This window comes from Mixophyes fleayi, chromosome 1, assembly GCF_038048845.1.
Source record: "Mixophyes fleayi isolate aMixFle1 chromosome 1, aMixFle1.hap1, whole genome shotgun sequence".
Classification (NCBI taxonomy): domain Eukaryota; kingdom Metazoa; phylum Chordata; class Amphibia; order Anura; family Limnodynastidae; genus Mixophyes; species Mixophyes fleayi.
Window position 1 is genome coordinate 101,349,589 of NC_134402.1, and position 25,421 is coordinate 101,375,009.

Genomic DNA, 25,421 nt, shown 5'->3' on the forward strand with positions numbered 1-25,421 from the left:
CCCGGCTTGTCAGTTAACCCTTCTCCTGCTGAATCCCTGGCTTATTTGCATCAACTGACCTACTGTGTACCGACCCAGCTTGTCAGTTGGCCCTTCTCCTGCTGAATCCCTGGCTTATCTACATCAACTGATCTACTGTGTACCGACCCGGCTTGTCAGTTGGCCCTTCTCCTGCTGAATCCCTGGCTTATCTGTATCAACTGATCTACTGTGTACCGACCCAGCTTGTCAATTAACCCTTCTCCTGCTGAGTCCCTGGCTTATCTGCACCAACTGATCTACTGTGTACCGACCCGGCTTGTCAATTAACCCTTCTCCTGCTGAATCCCTGGCTTATCTGCATCAACTGATCTACTGTGTACCGACCCGGCTTGTCAATTAACCCTTCTCCTGCTGAATCCCTGGCTTATCTACATCAACTCCATATAAAACATTATTTTATATGCCATTATTTTGTTTTTCCTGATTGTACATTTACAAGCAACTACTTTTTACCTGTTATTATTCTACTATTTATATGCCTTTATCTTGTTTTTCCTGATTTTATATTTACCAGCAACTACTTTTACCTGTTATTATTCTTGCCTATTTCCATTGTCCTCATTACCTCTCCTTCTATTATTCCTTGCCTTCCACGCCCTAATTGGTTATTGTCCTCCATCTTGCTATTGTCTCCCTGCTTATTCTTACCTGTCTTCATTGTCCTTATTATCTCACTGTACTGTTGTTACATGCCCTCCACGCCCTAATTCGTTATTATCTTGCACCTTTTCATTGTCTTCCTGCCATTGTTCTTACCTGTTTTTCACTGTCCCCACTATCTCACTGTTCTGTTACTCTCTCTCCCTACTATGCCTCCCCGCTCTCACTCCATACCCATACTCTCCCCCGCCCTACCTCTCCCATTCCTCCCCGCAATCCCCCGCGCGCTGCTCATCTTGCTAACCTCGTCCCCATTTCCCCCCTCTCCTCTCCCCCTTTCTTATGTGCCCTCTGGAATGCCAGATCCGTCCGCAACAAGCTGACTGCTATCCACGACCTCTTTCTATCCAACTCCTTTAACCTTCTTGCCGTTACTGAAACCTGGCTCTCCGATTCTGATACTACTTCCTCCGCTGCCCTCTCCTATGGTGGCCTCTCCTTCACCCACTCCGCCAGGCCTAGTGCCCGCCCAGGTGGTGGAGTTGGCCTCCTCCTCTCCTCCACCTGTACTTTTCGTGTCATTCCCCCTGAACCCTCCCTCTCCTTCTCCTCTTTTCAAGTTCACTCCATCCGCCTCTTCTACCCCATCCATTTCCGCGTCACTGTCATCTACCGCCCCCCTGGCCCCACCTCCCTCTTCCTTGACAACTTTGCTAGCTGGCTTCCTCACTACCTCTCCTCCAATCTCCCCTCGATCATTCTCGGTGACTTTAATATCCCCATCGACAACCCCACCTACCCTGCTTCCAGCAAACTGCTCACCCTCTCTTCCTCCCTTGGTCTCACCCAATGGACCTCCTCCTCTACCCACTGCCTTGGTCACTCCCTTGATCTTGTCTTCTCCTACCTATGTAATCTCTCCGACTTCTCCATCTCTCCCTTTCCTCTATCCGACCAACATCTCCTCTCCTTCTCTCTCTCCTCTTCTCCTGTTCCCCTCCCCCTGCCCAAACCTACTCTGTCCATACGCAACCTCGACGCTCTTGACCCTGCCTCTCTGTCCTCCTCTCTCGATACCCTCCTTTCTCCCCTTTCCTCCCAGGCCTGCCCCAACCAGGCGGTCTCCCTCTACAATCACACCCTCACCTCCGCTCTCGACGCGGTCGCCCCTGCCCACTCCGTCCACCCCCGCTGCTCCAAACCCCAACCCTGGCACTCCAAATTTACCCGCTTCCTCCAAAAATGCTCCCGTTCCGCCGAACGTCACTGGAGAAAATCCCGCTCCCTGGCTGACTTCCTCCACTTTAAATTCATCCTTTCATCCTACAGCTCTGCCCTCTCACTCGCTAAACAATCTTTCTTTAAATCCCTCATCTCTTCCCAGTCCTCTAACCCCCGCCGCCTCTTTGCCACCTTCAGCACTCTCCTGGCCCCCTCCCCCCCCTCCCTGACTGCCTTCGATTTCGCCTCCTTCTTCTCCTCTAAAATCGAGGCCATCCGACTTGAAATCTCCTCCTCCACTCTCTCTTCCACCCCTCCCACTCTTCTGTCCTCCCCCCCCCCCCCAACCACCTTCCCCTCCACTCCTTCCGTCCCACCACCGGCGAGGAAGTCCACTCTCTCATTTCATCCTCCCCCCCACTACCTGTCTCCTGGATCCCATCCCCTCCCACCTTCTTCGCTCCCTTTCCCCCCACCACCTGCTCCCACCTCGCTCACCTCTTTAATCTCTCCCTCTCCACTGGCATCTTCCCCTCCTCCTTCAAACATGCTCTCGTATCCCCCATTCTTAAGAAACCTAATCTCGACCCCACTTCTCTCTCGAACTATCGCCCCATATCTCTTCTCCCTTTTGCCTCCAAAATTCTCGAGAGGCTCGTCTGCAGCCGTCTTACCTCCTACCTTTCTGAATACTCCCTCCTTGATCCTCTCCAGTCTGGTTTCCGTCCCCTCCACTCCACTGAAACTGCCCTGGCTAAAGTCACCAATGACCTCCTCTCTGCAAAAGCCAGGGGCCACTTCTCCCTTCTCATCCTCCTTGACCTCTCTGCAGCCTTTGACACCGTTGACCACCCCCTCCTCCTTCACACCCTCCAGTCTTTCGGTCTCTCCGGCCCAGTCCTGTCCTGGTTCACCTCTTACCTTACTCACCGTTCCTTCTCTGTCACCACCTCTGGGTCTCTCTCCCCCCCATCCACCCTTCCAGTCGGGGTCCCTCAGGGCTCTGTTCTGGGACCCTTACTCTTCTCTCTATACACCTTCTCCCTGGGTGAACTCATCAGCTCCTTCGACTTCAGGTACCACCTTTACGCTGACGACACTCAACTATACCTCTCCTCTCCTGATCTCTCTCCCTCCTCTCTAGGGTGTCCGCCTGCCTCTCTGCCATCTCCTCCTGGATGTCCTCTCGATTCCTCAAACTTAACCTTGCCAAAACTGAGCTCATAGTTTTTCCTCCCTCTCATACCCCATCCCCTTCTGACCTCTCCATCACTGTCGACAACACCTCTATCTCCCCTGTCCCCCAACTTCGCTGCCTTGGTGTCATCCTCGACTCCTCTCTCTCCTTTGGCCCCCACATCCTCTCTCTTGCTAAATCCTGCCGCTTCCAGCTGCGCAACATCGCTCGCAACCGGCCCTTCCTCTCCCAAGATGCCACCAAATGCCTTATCCACTCTCTGATCATCTCCCGCCTGGACTACTGCAACCTCCTCCTCACTGGCCTCCCCCACTCACATCTCGATCCCCTTCGATCCGTCCTTAACGCTGCAGCTAGGCTTATTTTCCTCTCTCGCCGCTCCTCTTTTGTCTCCCCCCTCTACCTAGCCCTTCACTGTCTCCCATTCCCCTTCAGAATCCTCTTTAAGCTCCTCACACTCACCTACAAGGCCCTCGCCAACTCCACTGCGCCCTACATCTCCACCCTCCTCTCTATTCATGCTCCATCCCGCCCTCTCCGTTCTGCCTCTGACCGTCGCCTCTCTTCCCCCCTTATAACCTCCTCCCATGCGCGTATTCAAGACTTCGCCCGCGCTGCCCCCCTCCACTGGAACAAGCTCCCTCCCTCCATCAGAACTTCCCCTAATCTGTCCAGTTTCAAAAGGGCCCTAAAAACCCATCTTTTTCTTAAAGCCTTTCTGTCTCCCACTTAACTTCCTACCTTATCTTCTGCCTCTGTCCCCCTACTCTCCCTCTCTCCCCTGCGTCTCTCTGTCTGTCCACCCCTCCCCTTAGATTGTACGCTCCTCTGAGCAGGGCCATCTCTCCTCCTGTTTCCACCACTTCTAACTCTGCTCTCCAGCTACTTAGCCCTCCTCCTCGAGGGTCCTCCACCCCACGTCCACTCTCGCTCCCTCCTCCCCCCTGGGGGTCTCCCTGTCTTCCGCACCCTCCTTCTTGGGCCCCGTCGTTTGCGGATCCTCCCTCCCCCTTCCCCGCCCTCTCTAGCTGTGCATTGAGCTTACTGAGTTGCTGTGTTTACTGTACTGTGCTGTCTCCCATTGTATTGTAATTTTGTTTGTCTCTGTACGGCGCTGCGGATGCCTTGTGGCGCCTTTTAAATAAATATTAATAATAATAATAATAATAATAATAATAATAATACTGGGACTTAAAACTGGTTCCACAATACTAAAAATTCCAGTTGACATTGGGTCTGAAACAAGTTCTACTGCATGTTACATACTACCTGGAGTGTATCACGCTTACAAATAGACACATGTACAACAAAACTGCACATTTAGCTTTTTTTAGCATTTTTATTAGTAAAAACTAAAATATGTCCTTATTACCTGCAGTCCACAAATCTTGGACTAGGAATCTGCACAAGTGCACTTTCCTTTTATAAACCACTGTCAGTAGTAAATACTGTTATTTTGGTTACAACAGAGGGACTGTTAATGGTAACAAAAAGTAAAATAAAAATGAAAGACAGTATTAGATGATAGTTGCATCATTTAAATATTCTTACTGAAGTGACAGCTTCATGATTGTGCACCACACAACTACGAATAAAGAGGCCCTATAGCAAGATTTTGAGGGGGCCCGATCCTCTTTTCACTTCCCCATAGAACACTGTTATGTCCCATTTAATAGTCTAGGGAACCACGTCCTAAGATTATATGCTGTTTTCCTGCACAGATCAGGCAGCTTAAGCTGTAATGGTCTTATTACAGATAGGACTTTTTGCCCTATAATAAAGCCCTGGGCTTTCAGTTCAAGCGTGAATCAGCTACGTGGATCAGGCATGCGTCTATCCCCTGAGACTGGCCCAGGGGAAGCAGTAAGTTTACTCAGTTCTGAAAGATTTTATTGAAAAATGATTGCGATAGGTGATTTTGTATCTCCAGCTATTAATAAACAGGCCCACAAAAACATGAATTTGTTCTGTGAATTAGGACATTATCACTAGGGGCCTGAATCTCATGAGCCCTTGTGGGTCCAGACAGCTGCTTGGGCTTCTATGGTTACTCTGACACCTCTTCATTCAACATTTCACAGTATGTCCATGATGAACATACAGGGCCATCTTAACAACATTATGGGCCCCCGGGCAAAGCAGTGTACTGGGGCCCCTGCCTACACAACCACTCACAGGAATACAAATGTAAATTATCAATAAAATTAAGCTTAAATTTAGTTTTACCTGCAAAAAAGAGTCAGTGTTTAAACATTAAAAAACATGCTGTAAAGCAGAGATTAATGCACATAAAAAATAAATAAATCTGTTTGTCCCATTCATCCTGCTTCTGGTCTGCCCCTGCATCAGACACTGTCCCCTCCATTATTCTCCTATTTGTACCCCTTCATCATTCTTCTGGTCCCACCTCCCCTGCACCTACTGTGCCCCCTCTATTATTCTCCTATTTGTACCCATTCATTTATTTTTCTATTGCCGCCTTCTCTTCTTTTCTGTCTTCCTCGCTTGCTTGTCCGTCGTGTTGTGGCTCCTCTCAGTGTGCTTCTCACTGAAAATGTTGGGCGTGATGACGTCAGGCCCAACATTCAGCGCAAGCACAGCAGGGAGAAGGGGAGGAGGGAGAGGGAGGGTGCTGAATTGCCGCCGCTTGACCGCAAAAAGGTAACTTTATTTTGTTTCTCTTAATTATTTTAGAACCCTGGCTATGGGGCCCCTATGCACGTGGAGCCCCCGGGCAGTTGCCCAGCGTGCCCAATGGGAAAGAGAGCCCTGTGAACAACCACATCACAACGCTGGCACCGTTTCAACAATGATCCCACTAATGACAAAGTCTGTGTGTTAGTGAGACTGCATATGATAAACTGTAGGCTGGAAAAACATTAGTGGTCAAATGTCTCCATGCTGACATATGGAACCGAATGGGAAACGCTCATTCCTTGTCACTTGGCAGAAATAATGCTCAGAAAATGTTGCACTCTACGCCTTCAGATATTAACCTACCCTGCCTGAGCATTCCCAATGCACATCAATCAGCACAAAGTTAGTGGGGCGCTATGAACACTAGCTGGAAAAGCGCTAGCATTGAAACCGCTTGTTTGACACAATCGCTTGCTGTTGCATATTACTGTATGCCCGCAAAGCATGCTGGGAGATAAACAGCGGCTGGACAGACCAAATAACATCATGGTTCAAGCAGGGACAGCACTGCTGAGACACAGAATTGACTTGTTCAGCGACTATAATGCAGTGAATAGACTATCTTGTGAATCAGTAATGTGAATGGGGCCTTTTCTCAGAAATTCCCTAGAGTTATGTGGAATTGTTTCCATGTGAACTAAAATGTGCAGATTAGTAACCTGGTCTTTTCTGTGTGGGGGAATAACATAAGGAGGACCGATCTGTCATACTATCCCTCCGCTACTCTGATCTACCAGGATGGGTCTGAATACAATTAGGAGAGCAGAGCTTTTCGGTCACTAATAATTTAGATAAAAATGGTAATTAAATCTCCTTAAAAACAATCGTTGTGCTTTATCTGAAAAGAAAAAATTCAATTGTATAATCATCTTAAATCTAACAAAAGGTGCAAACTAGGGGCGTCGCAATTCACTACAGATTCACATACAACAGTGCTAATAATATGCGGACTTGTGGTGCTTTATTTGAAACCTGATTGCAAGCATTTTTTTTCATGATAACCTGGCCACTAGGTGGCAATATTTTTTTATAAAAAAAATAAAAATCTATATGTTTACATATTGCTAGCAGAGCTGATAGAACTTCAAAATGAAATATACTATATTTAATATATAATTTACAGACATCAACAGAATATTGCCATCCAGATTATCATTAAACAATACTTGCTGGGCAGCACATAACCATTGCGGCTTTGCAGTGCCGGGGCCATGGGTTCTATTCTTACCAGGACATTAAATGTATGGAGCTCCCAGTTGGAAATGATGCTGGCATTGTTGTATGAGCGTTTGCATCCAGTTTCCTCCCACAGCCCAGAAGCACACTAGTAGGTTAATTGGTTCCTTATGATCCTCATTTGACGTGTGTGTGTGTGTCATATATATATATATATATATATATATATATATATATATATATATATATATATATATATATATATATATATATATATATATATATATATTATATGGTAGAGAATTTAGACAGACTGAAACGTCCTATGCGGCAGGGGCTGATGCGAGAGGTTAAAACATTGTTTGTAAAGCAACCAATAATATGTTGGTGCTGTATAAAAGGCGATAATATATTTTTATATTAGATTATTATTTCCTGGTAAGAGTTACCAAAGAACAGATTTCAAATAAAGCACCAGTGCACATATAACAATTGTGGTTTTAATTATTCTTTAATTCTCACTGACAGCTGGCAAGTCACAAGCAGATTTACAGCAACAAATAGAAAATAGCTCCTATTAAAATAGGGTATTGTTCCACTAAAATAAACATTTATAAATAAATGACAACAGATGTATAAATAAAAGAGGAAAGTAGCAAATGCACAATAAAGTTGTACAATAAAATATAAAACATAGTACAAAAACTGAGAGTATTTTAAATTGATAGTCAAACTGTAGACATTTCCCCACCTTTAACCACAACAGGCAATGTGAATTGGCATGCTACATATTTCATACATCACTTTCTTTTTATATTAGCTTTACTACACCAACCTTACATTTTATGATTAGATTGCCAACTTAGCGGTGCAAAGGTTCTGGATCATACAACAATGCCAGCATCATTTCCAACTGGGAGCTCTTCCAGGAAAAAATGTCTATTCCACAATTGAATGAATTAGACATTGAAAGGGGGAATGATTAACAGGTGACCTTTGAATTAAGCAACTCGGGAAAAACAGAGCTGACATTTATGTAACAAGCAAATAATTAAAGAGAAAGTAGACAATAATTCTAAACTGGGATAAGTTTCCCTTATGAATAATAAAACACAGGCACATAGTTTTAGGGAATGTCTCAACAGTTTTGAATCTTTTGTATGCAATTCCAATTTTCTTCTCTCCGATAGGACCAATTATGTTTTTTAGCTATTATTGTGCTTTAAAATATTTAAAAAAACAGGGTGATTATGGCCAATAAACAAAACTAAAATGCAACAACAACCTTTCATTTGTCAATACTTATAATTTAAAAAAATATTACAAAGAGACATGCAGCGCTGTCTAACAATAATGACTATACTTAGTATGTTATTCTGGTTAATCGCATAGTGTTATTGTAATGGTGGCAGGGGCAGGCCGAGCGGGAGGACCCATCCCATAGTGGGCTACCCAGGGCTGGGTCACCTGCATTTTTTAATTTTAAAATGTTGCTAATTTGCTGCTGATTTGCGTCTTGCCCCCAGGGATAAAATTTGCCAGCCCTCCCCTGAATGGTGGTATAAAGTACTCCATGTGATGATAGTAATGTACAGCATATTACTCCCTTTTCAACTAAACTAGTCTTAACTCACTTTCTACACTAGCATTCCATATAGTATAACCAACAGAATACTTTCCTTAATGTGTGACCAGCATCTACAGTAGTACTCTTTTCTTTTACTAATAACATGTGACTTTACATTTACAGAGCTAATTAAGCTATTTAAATGATCAAACATGCAGAGTGGAAATAGTGAGTGACTGTGAACATGCAGTGAGAGTAAGTTGTAGTATTATACATAGTGCATAATTCAGTAGCAGCTGCTAGTCCCAGTTCTATGAATGGAAAGCAGGTCATACAGTAACAGGACAATGCATCGTGCGACACACAAGTAAAGGTACTCACTGGTACTCCATAGCTTCATCCTATTATGTGCATGTCAAATGCCAACGGATGTGACCCTGGTAACAACCATATCAGCCCCAATGTCCTATTTCAGCTGCAGAGTGAACGGCTCCTCTCAGCACAAACAGCTTGTCAGCTGCAGCCAGAAAGGGCGGTGCTTGGGATGAGGGGAGTGTCAGCCAATGAGCAGCTCAGACTCACTGTACTGCTATGCCATAGTAAGGACCCAGTACATGCTCATCTCTCTGCAGCATCTAAGGTGACTGGGGAATGGGAACCATGAGTCAGACTTGTAAAGAGCTGGAATTGAAGAGCAGTAGTATACTGCCACTTTCCAACATGTTGTAAAAGAACTTTACAAAAAACATAATGAACTAAAATAATCCACAGTAACTATTATTATGCTAACCCTTTTTTACAATCACGTGACACGTATTCTAAGTTAATTGGATCACAAAAAAAACCCATACAAATTACAATTACATAAGAATAAAGTTCTCCCTGCACATATGAGCTTACAGTCAAAGAAATCTTGATCTCAGTGAACATTTTTCAAGATCATGTTTTGCCTAATGTCTAAAAACATATATTTAAGAAAAAGTTCTGCCTACTAATATATATATATATATATATATATATATATATATATATATATATATATATACACACACTCATTTAAAAATGTGTACCATGATAATTCACATAGCAGCCTTACTAGAAGCAAAACATAGCTTTATATTAGTGACACTTCAAATACTGTTTAATTATATTCCATCCACAAATACTGCCAGATAAGTTCACTGGTAGACAGCAGGGGCAAACGCAGGATATGTAGAGGGGGGTTTCCACACCTCACCGCCAGTGGGCGTGACCAGTATGCATGGGGGCGTGGCTATAATATTAGACCGTGCTTGGCTGCTCTCCCTATCCCCATAATATACATGGGCAATGCTTTGTGTACTACTGTTAGGTGCATGCAGAGCTGTGTGTAGCAGGAGCAGGGTCCAGCCACCTCAATTATACAGTGCTCCAGGCTTGGAGGGGGTTTCCAGGCACTAGGAAACCCCCCCCCCCCCCCTCGGTTTGCCTATGGACAGGGGTGAAGCTGGCATTTCCAATTTCCCCCTACTGGAGTTTGCGCATGCATAGTGAAGTAATTTCTGTACAGAACAAGGACTCCAAGGCTAAGGGGAAAGGCACACACGCAGCAAAAATATATTTTTTTGACGTGGGTGGCCTCCTTTAACCATATTCTGACAATCCTGCTGGTAGAAGCATGGCATGAACTGTGTGGTGTAGAACATTTATGATTTGTACAGTGGATAACAGGTACAGGACTGTATCATACAAGCTCTGAAGCTATTTTGTGAGCTGAATGTAGCCTACCAATTCACTAGGAACCAGTTACATAGTTGAGGCACTTAAACTATAATTAGACTGTATTATAATAAAATAACCTGTGTGTTCCCAAAAATATCTCCATATTTACCTTTACAGAAAGTTCTGCTCTGGCTACCACAAGATTGGTATTGGCAAGGATGGAGCAACAGGATCAACTTGTTGAAAGAGACCAAGGGGTATATTTACTAAACTGTGGGTTTGAAAAAGTGGATATATTGCCTATAGATTCTAGCTATCATTTATTTAGTACAGTCTACAAAATGACAGCTAGAATCTCATTGGTTGCTATAGGCAACATCTCCACTTTTGCAAACCCGCCGTTTAGTAAATATACCCCATAGTTGGTGAACACTATTAAATTCAGCTAAGGAAACACTGGGCCCAGATAGATCTGTCTTCATATCTATACTGGTCACATGCCTTGTTTGTATTAGTTCTCTAACAGGTCAATTGTGTTACAGTAAAAGGCATAGTAAATTATTATTCATTATCATATAGTACAAATATCTTGTTTGGTACTGACTGTGAAATTTATTGGTTAGTGGTCTTTATATAACAAATACAGGATCAGCCTGCTGGTGTACAGCTAATACTACTAATAATGCTAGACGTTATAACTGAAACTTCTACTTATATCTAAGTACAAAACACCAATATTTGTTGGTTCCATTGTGTTATCAGAAGAGAAGTTTTGGTCCCAGTTTGTGTGTTATTTTTAATATGTTAAGAAAAACATGCTAATTAGCAAGCATCTCCTAATTGATACATTTTTTTTAAAGTATTGTTTTTCTATATATACTACTTAGTTGCTTCTTATGTTTACTAATTTTATAGTCACCGCTCTAGCATATAAGATTTTTGACTGTTAATTTATAAGTCTTGATATATTAGATGTATCCTTTTCAAAATGCAGTTACCATAAATGTGTGGGGAAGATTTTGGTCAATGGCAAAAGCATTTTTTACTATATTATTTAGGGGCTTTAGCATTGCAAGACTAACAGTAGTTATTGTAATGCAGAACATACATGCAACGCTTTGGATGGCCAGATTGGTGATATTAGACAAAACTGGCACCAAGTCACTGCTTGTGTGGGCTCACAGCAATCAGAAATCCCAATCAACATCTGGGGGTAAATGTATCAAGCTGAGAGTTTTTCGGCGAGTTTGAAAAGTGTAGATGTTGCCTACAGCAACCAATCAGATTCTAGCTGTCATTTTGTAGAATGTACTAAATAAATGATAGCTAGAATCTGATTGGCTTTTCAAACCCGCCGAAAAACTCTCAGCTTGATACATTTACCCCCTGGGGTTAAATGTATCAAGCTGAGAGTTTTCCGGCGAGTTTGAAAAGTGGAGATGTTGCCTATAGCAACCAATCAGATTCTAGCTGTCATTTTGTAGAATGTACTAAATAAATGATAGCTAGAATCTGATTGGCTTTTCAAACCCGCCGAAAAACTCTCAGCTTGATACATTTACCCCCTGGGGTTAAATGTATCAAGCTGAGAGTTTTCCGGCGAGTTTGAAAAGTGGAGATGTTGCCTATAGCAACCAATCAGATTCTAGCTGTCATTTTGTAGAATGTACTAAATAAATGATAGCTAGAATCTGATTGGCTTTTCAAACCCGCCGAAAAACTCTCAGCTTGATACATTTACCCCCCGGGGTTAAATGTATCAAGCTGAGAGTTTTGCGGCGAGTTTGAAAAGTGGAGATGTTGCCTATAGCAACCAATCAGATTCTAGCTGTCATTTTGTAGAATGTACTAAATAAATGATAGCTAGAATCTGATTGGTTTTTCAAACCCGCCGGAAAACTCTCAGCTTGATACATTTGATACATTTACCCCCTGGTGGAGATTGCTAAATTGTCATTCGGCACTACTGGAAAAAATGGCCAAAGCCAAATATTTAAAGCCTATGGTGTATAAGTAGGTAGGAAAAGTTACATTTTAAAATAGTAAAAAAAATATATCTTTATATTTTTTAAGTTAGTATATCATAAAGTTCAATTAAGATTCCTTTTATGTATTATATTATAATGTTTGATAGATGTTATGCAAAAAGTATGGAATCCTATTTTAGTTCTCCCAAGCAGAGTCCATGCCTCTTGTGACAGCATTTCCCATGCCTGTTAAATGAGGGCTTGTAGGACACTGTATTTTCTATTGATCATTGTCCACATTCTTGTGTGCGAACGATCCAAACAAATTCTAACGGTGAGATATTGATGGATGGCATGGCCAGTAAAAATGGATTGCTGTTTGTTTAGCTTTTAAAATTTGTGCCAACGCATTACAATAAACTGAAACTGTCAGTTCATTTTCTCAGTAGCTCTACTTATCAGTTTTGCACATTCAGATCCCAAAGCCCTATCAGCAAAGCACACTCTGCTGACTCCTATTATATAAACTGCCCACTCCATGCAGGGCTGAGAAGATAGTGGCATTATATTACAACAATCAATGGATTCTGGAAAATATACAACGTATGTAGTAGGCTTTTTCCAGCAAAGTAAGCCCACGGATTTCTGCATTCTCTTAAAATGCTTACATTAGTGTTTTATTGTATAGTTGTGCACTTTGTATGACATTTTAATATTTTTTTAAATATTTTATAAATATATATATAATTTTTTTTTTTAATGGTGTGTCCTCCCCCTCAAAAAGTGCTCCCAGCACTGGAGCTCATATATTAGGTTAGTAGTGGCAAAATCAGGGGGACAAACAACGTGGGGTCCCCTTGTAAAAGCTGTTACCAGCACTAGGCTGGCTGGTGACACTATAGCAGCGTGGGGTCCCCCTGTATCACCATTACTAGCACTAGGCTATGACAGGCTGGTTGGTAACACTATAGCAGGGACACATGCAGTGGGGTCCCCCTGTATCACCATTACTAGCGCTAGGCTATGACAGGCTGGTTGGTAACACTATAGCAGGGACACATGCAGCGTGGGGTCCCCCTGTATCACCATTACTAGCACTAGGCAATGACAGGCTGGTTGGTAACACTATAGCAGGGACACATGCAGTGGGGTCCCCCTGTATCACCATTACTAGCGCTAGGCTATGACAGGCTGGTTGGTAACACTATAGCAGGGACACATGCAGTGGGGTCCCCCTGTATCACCATTACTAGCGCTAGGCTATGACAGGCTGGTTGGTAACACTATAGCAGGGACACATGCAGTGGGGTCCCCCTGTATCACCATTACTAGCGCTAGGCTATGACAGGTTGGTTGGTAACACTATAGCAGGGACACATGCAGCGTGGGGTCCCCCTGTATCACCATTACTAGCACTAGGCTATGACAGGCTGGTTGGTAACACTATAGCAGGGACACATGCAGCGTGGGGTCCCCCTGTATCACCATTACTAGCACTAGGCTATGACAGGCTGGTTGGTAACACTATAGCAGGGACACATGCAGCGTGGAGTCCCCCTGTATCACCATTACTAGCGCTAGGCTATGACAGGCTGGTTGGTAACACTATAGCAGGGACACATGCAGTGGGGTCCCCCTGTATCACCATTACTAGCACTAGGCTATGACAGGTTGGTTGGTAACACTATAGCAGGGACACATGCAGTGGGGTCCCCCTGTATCACCATTACTAGCGCTAGGCTATGACAGGCTGGTTGGTAACACTATAGCAGGGACACATGCAGTGGGGTCCCCCTGTATCACCATTACTAGCACTAGGCTATGACAGGCTGGTTGGTAACACTATAGCAGGGATACATGCAGTGGGGTCCCCCTGTATCACCATTACTAGCGCTAGGCTATGACAGGTTGGTTGGTAACACTATAGCAGGGACACATGCAGTGGGTCCCACTGTCATAATGTCACACATTCTCAGCCTGTTTAGCAAAGGGCTGAATTCCTTAGGGGAATCAGGCCTGCAAAAAAAAGTGCCCTCCCCCCTCTCAAGGGCTCATCCTAACACCCATTGCTGGTGGATGTTGGGGTAATAATGTATTAGTTTTAGGGGACGTACTATGCTGAGTGGCCCATATCTTTTCAGTCAATGGCCTGGTTTTGGTTAATGCAGTTACATATCTCAGGTTTTTGGGTTTTTTCTTGTGAATACGCTGATACTCTGCATCAGCCCCATTATGTCTGTTCCCCCTTCTCTGCCCATAACACTCTCTAACTCTTCAGTAGGCTCAGGTGTGGTTTACTGAGGACTTGTGGCTGACAATACCGTACCAGTTCTCAAAATACCCAAATGACTATGTCCCGGCCGTCTCCATGATGACCGGGACGTCCCATCCAGTTTCGGCTTGGCCGTCGCTAAGTCACCGGCCGGGACACCAAGCAGTCAAGAGGGGCAGCTGTGCGCGTCAGTTCCTGGCTGCTGACCTGCTCCGAGTATTGTTGTTAGTCCTGGATTGATTGTTCAGCGTATGACCTTTGGCTTGTTTCCTGGTCTGTGATCTATTGCTGGGAGCCCTGACCTTTTGCCTGTAACTCAGATATCTTTGTTTTCTGCCTGCCCTGACTGATCCTCACCTCGCTGCCTGCATCTGTCCTTGGACCACAGCCTGTTCAGACCACGCTTATCTCCTGCCATCACCCTCTATACCACGCTACGGTGATATTCATGAGCTTGCACTACGCTGAGTGTAAGACCTGGGGGCATCTGAGTACCTGTGAGCGCAACTATCTCTACGGGAAAGGCTGCTATAGGTGAAGACCTCTACACCCTTTCTGCAAGTTATGAAAGTCAGCCATTAGCCATAACATTTATAATATTTTATAATATAATGTTATTGTAGGCTTTATCTTCAATCAGGAATGAGAAAGAAGCTCTGAGCTCAAACGAGGAGCAAAATAGCTTAAGCTCGCTTTCTCTGACTATACAATTAATTACCATCTATGTATTTGTGCTACCTCTAATATTGACAGGAGAAAAGGTATATTATGCTAAGGTGATTTTACTGAGGTATATATTCATTTGAATGACAAAGCAAGGCAATATAACATCTATATATTTAACTTGATAACACTTGAATAGCTGCAGAAAGAATTCCCTTATGGATCAATTCACCCATTATTCCACTCAGATCCCTATAATTAAAGAGGTCAAGACCTATAATTATCTGGCTTTTGAAGACACATGATTTTGTTTACAAACCGTTCAAATGTATTAAAAGTGTTTTTTGTTAAACTTTATATACAAACTTAACATCCTCCCTCCGTCATTAGGGTAGTATTATTTTTGACAAAACATGAACAAGTCTCTCTGAGACACTCAGGAAATTGGTCAGTGACATGAAAGAAAGCCATAGTTCTTTATCACCATTGTTAGAGAAAAGGAAATCTAGCAAATAGATCTTCAAAGGACACGGCTTCCTGTTCTTAAAGTGATGTTTATGCACAACTACGGGTTGATAAAGGCAATAATAACAAGGTGAACATGAAGTGTATGCAGTGGGCTAAAACACACAGGTAATAATCCACAGTGTAGTGTATGGTGAGTGTACAGAACCGCAGTGCAGATGGTGAGACAAATGATTTTGTACTTGTGATTTTTAATTGGTTACCGTCAGCATTTGCAGCTCACCCCAGCACACCCATACCTCTGTACTGATGGTTTTGTTTATTTGGAATTGAGCAACATAATCCAATCTACTTTACATCCACAGTATATTTATTTCTCTGTACATGACTTATTATATTATATTACACAATTTTTAAAATCCTACTGTAAAAGCTCTTCATGCAACCAACAGAAGTGTGAGGAAGGCAGTGACCCCTCTGTGATGAAAGCTAAGTGCCAGACTGTCAGAATAAAGGTTAAACCTGCTCTGCATCCCCTATTGTCAGTATATATTATAGGGCTGATGCAGAGTTGGTCGCAATTGCACCCCAAATTGCAGGCTGAAATTGCATTTACTCAGAAGACGCAATTACAGCCATATGCAAAGCTGCAACTGCGTGCAAGTTAGAACCAGAAGCATGTGCGCCTGGTTTACCCCAAGCATACATCACATACACTTACGACACTCTTACGCCCATGCCACATTTGCTAGAGGGCAGGAGCAAATACACGCTGGTGATGGTTGCTATCACTAGCTAGTCACCTCTGATTGGCTGATTGCAAATTCACCTCGAAAGTTGATTTTCTTTTTTAATCGTGCATCTATTATATGGATTTTGTGTGCTTATAACCTGGTTGTGTCTATGAGTATGTGGGCGTATGTATGCCTGATGTAAGTCTGATGTAAATCTGGCATATATGCTACATGGCCACTAGTAAGCAGTTTGAAAGTGATTGGGGGCTAGATTTACTAAGCTGCAGGATTGAAAAAGTGGGGATGTTGCCTATAGCAACCAATCAGATTCTAGCTTTCATTTCTTTAGTACCTCTACAAAATGACAGCTAGAATCTGATTGGTTGCTATAGGCAACATCCCCACTTATTCAAACCCGCAGCTTAGTAAATCTAGCCCTGGGTCTCAGTGGGATATGTTGGTAAATGCAATTGGAAAATGACTGGTACCGGCCTGCATGTGTCTTCTTCTGATTGCACTTACAGGCCCCAGTGATGCCGGAGGTGAACCGACTGCTCAGTACATGTCTGGCCAAATTAGACACCATTCATGTCATTTGGCTCTTGGGACAAACAGTAGGGTTAGCCTGCATAATACCTATTGGCCTGCATAATACCTATTGGCCAGCATAATACCTACTGGCCAGCATAATACCTATTGGCCAGCATAATACCTATTGGCCTGCATAATACCTATTGGCCAGCATAATACCTACTGAAAATTTGCAGCAGAAAAAACAGAGGAGAGATTGGTCATCTTTAACACCAATTTCCCCTCTGACTATTATAACATGCTCCTGTTTATTTACAAGTGACTTCAGAGGTGAAAGTTCTTATGATTTGAAGAGAATCATAAACAGCTTGTGGTGAATTTATCAAGCTGTCAGTTTAAGAAAAGTGGAGATGTTGCCTATAGCAACCAATCAGATTCTAGTTATCATTTATTTAGTACATTCTACAAAATGAAAAGTAGAAATTGATTGGTTGCTCTAGGCAACATCTCCACTTTTTCAAACCTGCAGCTTGATAAATTTACCCCATGTCTCTTTTTATTATTAAGAATTATTGAAATCATACAATACCATGTTAATACCATATCAATATGATTCACGATTTGCTTAGTACTTTTTTATATCTGGTTTAACCAAAGCATTAAGATGCAACTAACCAAATCCAAATACAGATTATCCTGACACGTTAGTGCTTTCAAGAACTAAAATAATAGATACAATTTTATTATTTAAGCTCCTTCTGCTCAATTGTAATGAATAAGGATTCAGATTTGGACAAAGTTGCTTAACCCTTCAAGTTCTGTCTGAGCATATAACAAATGATTCATACAACAAGACTTTCCCCAAGCCTCCAAACCTTCAATCATTCCCTGAAAACTCACCTCTTCAGGCAAACTTAATTCCTGAGCCACCCTCTTAACCTCCTTAGGATATTCCACCCAATTGCCACCTCTCTACACAGTTCATTTAAAACTTAAATGTATTCTCTCCTTCTATACTCAAACAACCCTAATGTAGCTCCAATAAGCACTTTTTTCCCGTTGTAACTGACTGGACCAATATCATGCCAACATCACTTGCCAACTTTGTGACTCTGTCACCCGGGAGATCCTAGAGGACAGGTAATGTGACAGGGGTAGGAGGAGGCGTGGTGACGTCTTTACGTCACCATAGCTCCGCCCCACTATAAAATGCAGAAATGCATGGCATTAAATATAGATGGGCGGGGCTTAATGACTCGATTAAGCCACGGCATCGATATTCATGCTGTGAATTGCTGCATTTTTTAGGATCCGGGAGGTTTGCCTACTCTTCCAGGAGTCCATGAGGACTCCCCAGAAATTCCGGGAAAGTATGCAATATGTGGCACTTACCCTCATCAAACTCCCATTTTCCTATAGATTGTAAGCTTGTGAGCAGGTCCCTCTTACAGCTTTGGCTGTCTATTAATATCCTGTCTTGTTTTATTATAGGCAGTGGATGTAAATATATGTTAAATAAACGTTAATACAGAAAATAAGTAATGTGCTTCTTGCCTTCCAGTGCTTCATCAAGGTTACATTCCTGGAGCATTATATCATGTATTTGTGTAAATAAGTTTAGGCATGTAATGTTTTTCTAACAATTCTCATTTAATTAAAATGTAGCACATAACAATGAGGAATTGTTCCTATTTTTATTTTACAATGTGTTTTAGATAGAGTACGGTTACTGCCTTGTAACACTGTCATGTTGGAATAGATTACACATTTTATCTACAGTAGCCATATGGATCAATGATCGTTATGACTAATGCGGATTTCAACATTGATTACAAACATTTACTCCCCAGCTAAAGTAGCCTACGGGGCACAACATTCAGACCTGGGCCAGTAAGTAAGACAGAACTCAGAGCTTTTTTTATTTTTTTTTAAACTGTAATCCTATTGGAGGATTGCAACCTTCCCAGAAGATCTGTAAAATATATTTTTTAAATGTAAAAAAAGAAAATACATGAAAAACTACTCAAGTTCTTTAAAACAGCACATGACAGTAAAGCTATCCATGTGGATATTGCCTTTAAGGTATCAAAAGTCCACATTTACTGTGTGAAATACCCTTAGATCAGTGGTGGGATTCAGCCGGTTCTCACCGGTTCGCCAGAACCGATACCTAATTTTAGGCTCCTCAGTTCGGAGAACCGGTGACTACAGACTGAGTCTACCCTCCTCGTTTGTGGGGGAGCAGGCTCCTTTAAAAAGAAAAATGCTCACTTGTTTGCGGTGTCGGCACTCCTCCTCCCTGCTCCGTCCGCACTGAATGTTGGGCGTAACGTCACCACGCCCGACATTCAGTGAGGAGCGGCGCAGAGAGGAGTGGGCAAGCAAGAAGCAAGAAGAGAAGAAAAGAGAAGAAAGAAGCCGATAGAAAAGGTAAGTGAAGGAACCGAAGCAAGGGGGGGGGGGCAAAGTCAGCATGACAGAGTGTAAAGAGGGGCAAAAGCAGCATGGCACAGTGTAAAGACGGGCAAAAGCAGCATGGCACAGAGTGAAGAGAGGCAAATGCAGCATGACAGAGTGTGAAGAGGGGCAAAAGCAGCGTGACAGAGTGTGAAGAGGGGCAAAAGCAGCATGGGAGTGTTCTGAGGGGCAAAAGCAGCATGGCAGAGTGCAAAGAGGGGCAAAAGCAGCATGGCACAGAGTGAAGAGGGGCAAAAGCAGCATGGCACAGAGTGAAGAGGGGCAAAAGCAGCATGGCACAGAGTGAAGAGGGGCAAAAGCAGCATGACAGAGTGTGAAGAGGGGCAAAAGCAGCATGGGAGTGTTCTGAGGGGCAAAAGCAGCATTGCAGAGTGTAAAGAGGGACAAAAGCAGCATGGCACAGAGTGAAGAGGGGCAAAAGCAGCATGGCAGAGTGTGAAGAGGGGCAAAAGCAGCATGACAGAGTGTGAAGAGGGGGAAAAGCAGCATGGGAGTGTTCTGAGGGGCAAAAGCAGAAGCAAGAAGAGAAGAAAAGAGAAGAAAGAAGCCGATAGAAAAGGTAAGTGAAGGAACGGAAGCAAAGGGGAGGGGGGGCAAAATCAGCATGGCACAGAGTGAAGAGGGGCAAAAGCAGCATGGCAGAGTGTAAAGAGGGGCAAAAGTAGCATGGCAGAGTGTGAAGAGGGGCAAAAGTAGCATGGCAGAGTGTGAAGAGGGGCAGAAGTAGCATGGCAGTGTGTGAAGAGGGGCAAAAGCAGCATGACAGTGTGTGAAAGGTGTAAAAGCAGCATGGCACAGTGTGAAGGGGTAAAATCAGCATGGCACAGTGTGAAGGGGTAAAATCAGCATGGCACAGTGTAAAGAGGGGCAAAAGCAGCATGGCAGAGTGTGAAGGGGTAAAAGCAGCATGGCACAGTGTGAAGGGGGGTAAAAGCAACATGACACAGTCTGATGAAGAGGGGCATTACTGTGGCATAATATGAACTGGGGGCATTACCATGGCATCATTTGAAATGGGGGCACTACTGTGTAGCATAACATGACTCATTACTATTATTATCTTGATATTAGCAGCATAAAATAAGAAATATTTTATACACACACGCGCACCTGGGTTTGACTAGATAACTGCCTTTTGATATTGTTATAAATAATTTATCATTATGCAGCTTTTAGAATATTTGTTGTTGATTACTTTGCTATTGTTTGTGTAATGTCTTAATAATTTGTACTCTTTCATTGCCTATATTCAAATTCAATTCCTATTGTGATTCAATGTATGTGTTGCCATGTAACTTCCATTGTTGGTACTTTATATTTTTTTTTAGTTTTTTGTCAGGTATTATTTAATATTTTTTCATTAATATTTTAAACTCTTTCTTATAACATATTCTAGTTTTGTGTACCTCTTTTATTGTTCTTATTTTAGTATTAAATTCATGAAATATTAAACTATATCTTTTTATTAGAGATGCTCACTGACCTCCGTGTTTTGGTTTTGTTTTTGGTTTTGGATCTGGATTACCGTCGTGTTTTGGTTTTGGTTTTGCCAAACCGCCATTGCGTGTTTTGGTTTTGTTTGGTTTTGTTTTGCTATTTTGTTCAAAAATCAATGTTTTTGTGTATAAAATAACCAAATTGTTTCTTGGATAAGTAATGTAATTGTAAAGCTAATACTTTTTCCAAAAAACAGTTTAATTCCTGGCAGGCCTTCATTAATTCTACATACAAACCATATTGTCTTCCTCTCCATCTATGCATATTGGCAATGCAGCCATCATCTTTGGGTGTATATTACACCCTACACTTATTGTTAAATATCTAAAGAAATGGAAAAAGGCAGTTTGGTTTCAGTCTCTATAGCCCCCTTCCCCCCCCCCTCCACTTGTAGTTGAATAGAAAAAAAGCAGCCTGGATAGACTGAACAATATAAAAAATAAATGGACCAAGGTAGTTTGGTATCTGTCTGCATCAGATCCCCTCTCCACTAGGAGTAAAATATAAAACTATTCAGCCGTTATATAATCTAGAATATAAATAGAAACTGAGAAAGGCAATTTGGTATCTGTCTGCACTATAATCATCAACATCATCATTAGCGCCCTCGTCGCCTACACAAATCTCCCCCTCATCCTCTTCTAATTCCAAAGTGCAAAAACGAGAGAAAAACTGCACCAGGATGAGTATAAAGAGTACCTAACAAAATAATATAACAATAATTCAGATCAGACCTGGGTCCGATCCTGAGGGTGCACCCAACATTGTATTAGTGTCCATACAAGGGAATGAGGAGCGGAGAAGGGAAAAGACAGTGTAATTAGAGGCACTACTACAGTACTCTAAAACATAACTTTTATTGGGTTACCATATCCTCATGAATATAACTGGTCCGTATATATGAATTTATAATGATATAATGATGTTTATCAAAAAGTGCATAACAGCTTTAATCAAGGAACTAATCCTATCTTGTTGTTCACCTCGGTAAATGCCGAGTGTATGCCCGTAATAAAGATTGCAGCAGAAGATGATTAATAATAATAATGAATTCTTGCTCCAAGCAGCTATATTCATTCATATATACGGACCAGTTATATTCATGAGGATATGGTGGGACGCAGCAATTTATTTGCTTTTTAATCACCTTATCACTTATTTTTATGTAATATTTCGCTCTATTTCTTTCCATTTTAATCAACCCAATAAAAGTTATGTTTTAGAGTACTGTAGGAGTGCCTCTAATTACACTGTCTTTTCCCTTCCCCGCTCCTCATTCCCTTGTATGGACTCTAATTCCAAAGTGTCATCCTCACTTGGTGTATCACCGGCTACACTCTGGCTGTTCAGGTACACATCATCAGAAATGCTGAAAGTGCCCTTCTTTATGGGTACACTATCAGAATGGTCATGATTAGACATCCCACTGTTGGATGGACTCTCCACAGGGATTGGTGTCATTTTTGATTCCGAACATACATTATCCTCTAATGCCTTACTGTTTTCTTGCAGCTTGGCTTTGACGCGTAACAGTAGTTGTGCACCACTTTTAGACTGCAAATTACTTGATCTTGCTTGGTCACGAGTGACCGTACAAGAAGAAGGTTCGGTAACATTTTTGGATCTGCCACTAATAGAGAAAGGCGAAGGCCTCATTCTTTCTTTGCCACTGCGTGTGTAGAATGGCATGTTGGCAATTTTTTTTTTATCGGCAGTTAACTTGTCCTCAGTTACACTTATTTTTCGCTTCAACACGGTAAACTTTTTTTGGGTGTGTGTTTTTTTCCCAGATTTAAAAAGACTATGTACTTTTACATCGCCTTTCCCAGATGACGTACTGGGAACACTACCATCAGGACTGGTGACAGAACCTGGTTGCGGATTCTGCTCAAATGTGGACTGCTTTGAATCCATTTTAATGAGCCCAAATCACTTGTAGTGCAAAATAATGTATTACATAGATATTGCTGAAAAAGATGACTTTTTTTGACAGCCAGAAAAGTTGATATAAAACACTGGGGAATATTGCACACCCCAAATCACTTGCAGTGCAAAATAATGTATGACATAGATATTGCTGGCAAAGATAAGATGACTTTTTTTGACAGCCAGAAAAGTAGTTATAAAACACTGCATAGTATTGCACACCCCAAATCAATTGCAGTGCAAAATAATGTATTAGTTAGATATTGCTGACAAAGATGATTTTTTTGTGACAGCCAGAACAATTTAGTGTAAAACACTGCAGAATATGAGACACCCCAAAAGCACTTGGAGTGCCCACAAAAGAAAAAAAACCTCCTCTATCCTCCTCTATTACTGCTCTAATAATTGCAAATGGTATTAATATTGTAATTGTAGAGATTAGTATAGAAACAGTTATGTGTACACTACTTGCTCTGTCCCTGCGCTAATATAGCCTGTGACCTAACCCTGCTCTCTCCCTCTGTCAAATGGCGATGGATTGCTGTGGAGGCGGGTATTTATGCTTTTCAAATCTCGCGAGAACCGAGCTCAGAAAAACGAATACGTCACGATGACGTTTTGCCTCGATTTGGAATCCGAATGGGCGGGAGAGTACCGAGCGTGCTCAGCTCGGTACTCGGATAGGCTAAATTCGGTAGGATTCGGATCTCGGGGAACCGAGCCCGCCCATCTCTACTTTTTATATACTTAAAACGGTCATTAGGGCAGAGAACTGATTGTTAATTTATTTGAATCTCACCACTGGCCTTAGATGCACTAATGTTAGAGGAAATTAGCTGGAGGGGGGATGACAAAAAAATGATAAGAGAGTTGGTGATAGATGAGTTGGTGTAGGTGTGCTGTGCTGTGCTGTGATATGACCTGGAGAGATGGCAGCATATGGTGGTATTAGCAGGTAATTCTGCCCACTGGTACTATGCTCACCAACTGGCTGCACGCTCGTTTTCTAAGAGGAATTTACTCCCATTTTGCATCCGATTCTGCATCAGCCAGAATGCCTGTATTGCAAAGTATTATTTTTAAGTATCCAGAGGGGGTGGAAACCTCATGCTACATTACACTATTTATTTGTCTCAATGCTTCAATTTGATCCCTCCCATAACAGAAGGTTTATCATGATTTATAACTTCAGGCCCATATATGTAATTGTCTGCCCCCAATCCATAAAGAGCTCCGGTCGCTGCGAGTAAGATAAGGTTATGTATATATATATAAAACCTTATCTAACGTATTTATATATTCACCTCACTTTCAATCGTGACTGTTACATTTATGCTATTAAGGGGGCAATGCGAGAACCTGGGAGGTGTGTAATGTGTTTTAGGAAGGGCTGGACAGTAGACACCTGTCGGGTCCTCGCATTGCCGCCTTAATAGCATAAATATTACAGTTGCTATTGAAAGTGATGTGAATCTCACTGAGGCTATGTTCTAATGCCGGAAATCTTCTCAGTCGGTTTTTCAGCAACTCGGAATTGACTCCTGCTCAGAATTACAGCAACCGGAATTATACTGTCGCTGTTTATGGTGTCGGTATAATCGTGTTCGCAGTAATGACTACCACCGGAAGAGTCAATGTATTTCCATGTGAATATCTATCTGTGCTCAAACTTAGAATCAAGGCACAAACAGATTTTTAACCACTTGTTTATGCTTGGTGCAAATCACCCAGTGTGTTTATAATAAATTGAATATTAGCACTCAACAAATATATTACTTTACAGATTTTCCCAATATCTGCCAGATATTAAAGTATAAAAAAAAGGTACCATCTATTTTGGACAGGTGTGTTATTCAGGTACATGTCTATATTTGGAGGCTGTTAGTATCTGAGGTGAACAGTGAATTAAAAAAATATTCATAGGATTCACATATGTCAGTGTCAGAGGAAATAATAGCTTCCATCTCATCAATCTGTTTTATGTCCCCGGAAATGCATTTATCATCTTTAGCTCAAGCAGCTTGCAGAATGAAAGGGCCAAATGCTCAGTTCAAATGCATTTGCGTGCAAAATGTAGATGTAAAATGCTTTAAAACAGATGTAATTACATTTATATTCTGAGTTGCACATATCTTAAGATATGTGTGCCAAAGCATAATAACTTAAATGTGTCTGAATAATTGTGATGAATGTGATGATCTTTAAACGTTAATAATAATTTGAATACCAGGAGCTAAAGGACCAATCCTGGGTCCAGTTACAATCGAGAATAGGAGTCCTGACCACATATGTAGATATAGGGGAAATGCCAGCCCCTAATAAATAGATCTCATGCACCCCAAAAGACGAACAACACAGGTGAAGAACTCAAAAGATGTACAAATAATTGTATTCAAAGTCATGGCAGAAAGCTTATCAAGGAGAACCGAATAGCTGAGCAATTACTCTTTATTAAAACAATAAACAAAAAAACACATATATGTATCAAATCAGTTCAATTCAAGAGTAATACAAACAATAAATGCTTAATTACTAGATCAGACAACAGTTAGCTATAAAAAGCATCTGTTGTTGATAAATATGTGGAAGTCATATGAAAGTAAATAAACCAAATGATAATAGTACATGCAGGAGCTTACCACTACCGGTCACAATTAGGAGCTAGGTAGTTTATTCGGAAACATAA

General features: G+C 42.1%; 1 protein-coding gene across 3 annotated transcripts in view; it reads right to left on the minus strand.

Moving 5' to 3' along the window:
• The window catches only part of TRIM2 (tripartite motif containing 2), a 107,784-nt gene that overhangs the window by 72,540 nt on the left and 9,823 nt on the right, over positions 1-25,421 (minus strand). Inside the window, exon 1 of one of the 3 annotated variants that reach the window (XM_075198602.1) lies at positions 8,883-9,021. The exons of the other annotated variants lie outside the window; for them this stretch is intronic. The gene's annotated coding sequence lies outside the window, so the exon portion shown is untranslated. Of the gene's footprint in view, positions 1-8,882; positions 9,022-25,421 lie in introns of those variants that run through there. 3 annotated transcript variants of the gene reach the window in all.